This window comes from Grammomys surdaster, unplaced genomic scaffold (assembly GCF_004785775.1).
Source record: "Grammomys surdaster isolate TR1022 unplaced genomic scaffold, NIH_TR_1.0 150, whole genome shotgun sequence".
NCBI classification, from domain to species: Eukaryota; Metazoa; Chordata; class Mammalia; order Rodentia; family Muridae; genus Grammomys; species Grammomys surdaster.
In genome coordinates this window covers 13666855-13671893 of record NW_021604608.1, presented here as the reverse complement: position 1 = coordinate 13671893, position 5039 = coordinate 13666855, and positions in this window count along the sequence as shown.

The following is a 5039-nucleotide window of genomic DNA, read 5'->3' as shown; positions in this document are numbered from 1 at the left end:
CTCTCTCTCTCTCTCTCTCTCTCTCTCTCTCTCTCTCTCCATGTACATGTGTGTGTGTTGGATGGTATACTTTAAAAATAAATTACCTCATGAAGAAAAACTAAAACTAAATCTTGACAGAAGTCATTTTTTAAATATAACATTTAAAATAGAGTGAATATTACGACTTTAATGAATCACTATCAATATTGTCTATGTTTTGTCACTTTTCTATTGTAATCAGCATATGAAAATAACCAATTAACCAATATAATCTTCATACTACTTTAAATTTGACTTAACTTCAGACACGTTCAAGTTTCTTTCGGACTGTTGGCTTATGATCTACATTTTCTTTGAACATTTAATTTAGAAAAAAACCCCACAAAATATTTGTCTTACTCTTCAGGATGTAAATCCAGAACAAAATATTCAGGTGAAAACAAAAGACGTCTTTTTTCTTTATTCAATACAAAAGTTCATTTTGTAAAAGCCATAATGGTTCTATCTTTCAGATTTTCCAGAACTTAGGGGCTTTTTTCCCCATAAGAATCAAAGCAGCAGAGAGACTGCCAAATATTGAATGAAAGGTCCTCAAGCATCTCCCAGCACTTCTCTGCTATGTCAGCCTTCGGATAGGACCTTTCTTCCTCTTTGCTTCAGTGGAGTTTTGTTCAACACAGTTATAGGATTCTTACTAAACTGGAACCAAAATGTGGGTTTCTTAATATTAACTTTAGGCAATTAAGAGTTCTTTGATCAAGACTTATCACTACTTTTATTCATTATGTTTAATAAGCCTTAATACACATCATGAATAGAATAACATATTTAGAACTTTTAAAACATGTTCTTAGTGAAGAGAATGAACTCTCCTCTTAGAAATTTCAGGAGTAAAAAAAAAAAAGGAAGCAAGTTCCCGCCATAATCTCAATAATGTGTGATGTAAATGGATGCTGTAACTGGAAAGAATCAGAATTAAATCTTGTTTTCCAGGTCACTCCTCAAGCTACTGGATGACCAGCTTCATTGATTCTGATAGAAGCCTGGAACTCTCATATATTGCACTAAAAAGGCATGTGCTTCCGGGTTTAATACAATCTCAAAAACTAAAGTTTATCCATGAAAACTCTTGTTTGAAGGGCAGTATTACATTATTCAGGGCATTTAAGGCATTTCTTAGAATTTATTATATCGATTATTTATTTTTTTTAAATTTAAATTATTTCATTTGCTTACATTCCAGTCATTGTCTCCCCGGTTTCCGCTTCCCACAGTTCCTCATTCCATTCCTCCTCCCCCTTGCCTTTAAGAGGTTACTCTTCCGCACCGGACCTCCCCCTTCCCTGGGACCTCAACGGTCTCTAGGATTAAGCTCATCTTCTTCCACTGAGGCCAGAAAAGGTAAAACTCTGTTATACATATGTACCAGGACCCTCGGACCAGCCTGTGTTTGCTATTGGTTGTTGGCTAAGTCTCTGTGAGCTCCCTTGGGGTCTGGATTAGTTGAGAATGCTAGTCTTCCTATGGGGTCGCTCTCCCTTTCAGCTTCTTCAACTCAACCATAGGTGTCACCTCCAATGAATTTGGAGAGTGTCTCTCCTCTCAGGTCTCTGGTACTCTCTAGAGTGACCCCTCACCTTTTACCTCTCGAGGCTGCTTATTTCCATTTATTCTCTTGGTCCTCTCCTGTCTCCTCCCCCATATCTGGTCATGTTCCCCTTTTCCCGACACCTCCTCTCCGACCCAGGTCTCTCCTTCCAAACACCTCTCATGATTATTTCCTTCTCCTTCTAAGTGGTACTGAAGCCTCCTCACTTGGGTATTTCTGCTTTTATACTTCTTATGGACTGTAGGTTGTATCCTAGGTATTCTATCCTTTTTGGCTAATATCCACTTATCAGTGAGTACATACTTTGCATGTCATTTCAGGTCTGAGTTATCTCACTCAGGATGATATTTTCTAGTTCTGTCCATTTGTCTGAAATTCATGATGTTCTCATTTTTTAATAGCTGAATAGTATCCCATTGTGTAAATGAACCGCATTTTCTATATCTATTCTTCATTTGAAGGACATCTGGATTGTTTCCAGCTTCTGGCTATAATGAATAAGGGCACTATAAACATAGTGGAGCACGTGTTTGGGAGTGTATTTGTATCGATATTTTTAAGCGTAGTGTTTAATATTATTAATGTAATTATCTCTCATATTTAAATAGATTTATAGTATCTTGTGTCTTTTGTCACCTTCACATTTAGTTTTTCTATAGTACCTAATATAAGTTCTACAGACATTAAAGATAAAAGACAATTGTCCTATACGTCAGGACACATCACTATAGAAACTAGAACAAACATAGAATATACTCAACAAATAGTAACATTTTTTTTCTTATTTAGTCAAATTGTCATAATTATTAAATCCTATTATGTGTTATCACCAAAAAGAGAGTGTATTTGTCTAAAATCATCATAAAGGATTTATGAAAATGGATCTGGAAGTAAATACAAGTGAATGAATATAAAAATAATGTTGAAGAACAAAAGGAACAAGGTCAGGAAATCATAAAGTAAAATGGACGTCAATGATTGAGATTCCATAATTATAAGTCACATTCTAGAACTCAAGAAGATTGCAAGTTCAGACGATTAAGTATAAATTATTGATAGAAATAATTTATGGAAACTCTAAATGACTTTACACTGATTTTTTTTAATATAGGCATAAGCAACTGTAGGTCAGCAATGCATTCTGGGAGATTTCACCTAAATAGAAATGGTGGTCACAGTTATATTCACCATTGTTAGCATTCTTCAGGGGTATGGGAAGTGTGAATCATGAAGCCAACATGAGAGTTCAAACAATATTCTCACACAGAAGAATACTGACTTTTCTATTTATGTGATATTATCATATGGTAAAATATTTTTTTTCTTTTAGATGAGTTTATTCTATAATACAGAAATGTACATCTTGTCTTTGCTTCTGAGAAAAGAATAAGAATGAGAAAAAATAACTAATGTATAGATGAGAAAATTTCTCACTAGGAAAATGGACATGTTGACACAAAAGTCTTCATAAAATTAATTTATATAAAATTTGCTATTGTACATTCATGTGTATGTTAGAGAGAGAGAGAAAGAGAGAGACAGAGAAGAATAGAGATAATACCTCTAAAAAATTATGTTATCTAAGTACCCTAGACAAAAGACTCATGAAGAACTCATCGCAATTATGTTCTAAGTAAGCTGATCAAAAATGCATGTTCTTAAACAGAGAAAAGGATACGCTTTGAGAATAGGACAGATGGACACAATTCTCTATGAATATTATATACAAATTTATCATCATATAAATTATATTGAAATGAAAATAAAGAAAGATATGCTCATTATCAAAAGTAGGATGAAATAATTTTGTTTAAAAGAAAAACGCAAGTTCAAATCAGTTTTACATTTATCAGTGTAGCAAAAGCTTCAGGAACACGGAAGATCATAGAGGAGAGACAGGAAAAGAAGAGATAAAAGAGGGAACAAGAGGTGATCAGGGGAAGAGACAAGGGTGAAATGATCCGGCAAAGAGTAATAATTTTCTGTTTCTGATGGATGTACATGGCAAGTGTTGTCTGTACAGAGTTTCAGCATGTGCGTCACCATTCACTTCAAATCATGATATATTTGCAACTATCCAGTGCATTTACAACAATTATTAAAACCTGAAAATCAGATTCTTACACCTGCTTTAAATGCACATTGGTTTGTTCTCTGTCAAGAATATTATTTATAGCAGTAATTTCTGTGACTCAGAATTCATTGTCTAACACCAATCATTGTAATGTCATATGCATTTATGATCCTATTTAGATAAATAAAATAATGCCCCATTTGTTAGTTGTTTTATTGTACTCTATAAAATAAACATTTAGGATTTATGTCTCAAATAAATATTCAACTCATGTTTATTTATTATCATTGCCATGTATTTATAATAAAATAATGTATTTTATTCCACATTTTATGACATTCACTTTTATAATTTGAAAAAGCACTTCAATTAGCTATGAAATATTTACAGCTCTTATATAGCTGAAAGAAAACTGAGAACTATTTCTTATTCTTATAACTTTCCTATTGTAAAATTGATAGTATTAATTTTAGACATTTCTGTTTCATAAAAATTCAACATGTCATATATTTCTCTGGCTGTTTTCATGGAGGTTGGCTAATCGAGAAGATTACTTCAGTGAGAGATGATTACTACAGTGTTACAACAAATTAACTAGAAACTAAAACTAATGTACAGTGAGTCACAAACACAATTCCTCTCTCAACCAATCTTTGCTTTCTGACATCATTTGGTCTTAAACAGTAAAGTTTATTTTCCATTTACTTAAATCATAAAAGTTTGGTAATATGTTGTATTGGGTAATACAATATGGCAAAAACTATAGAAAATCAACTCAAAATTAAGGTCTCCAGGGGCTGTCTATGTCCTTGAGAGCCATGTCACCCCAGAAAGGCAGCACGATATGTTGAGACAGTGGTTCTGGGAGGTGACACCATCTTGGTCAATTGTTGTCATTTCAGAGCTGTTTCCACAGTTTTGTTCAATACAATTTTCTAGTCATATTTCTCAGATGACTTTTAGTCTCATTATTGCAATTTTTTAAGTATTAATGAAATAAATACAAATATTTTAAGAACTTCATCCATATATCTCATCTATATTAAACATCTTACTTTTGATACTGCCTATTACATTAAGTAATATTTGATGTAGAATATATAACTATTATTCTGATTGTATTTATCTGTATATTGAGAAATACTTTCCTGAATGTATCTCTTTGCAAAAGTAAATAAGTAAATGAAATATCTAAGAATACTTCCCCCCCATTGAAGTTGGAAATGAAAACTTGGGCTTTCTTGGTGAGGTTTTGCAGTAACATTATTTCCTGGATCACATGAGTGTTTCTCTTCTGAATTTGCTGTTCTTAATAAAATGAGCTAGAAAAAAATATGCTGACATAGAAGGAAAACATTGCAATTTTCTTATCAT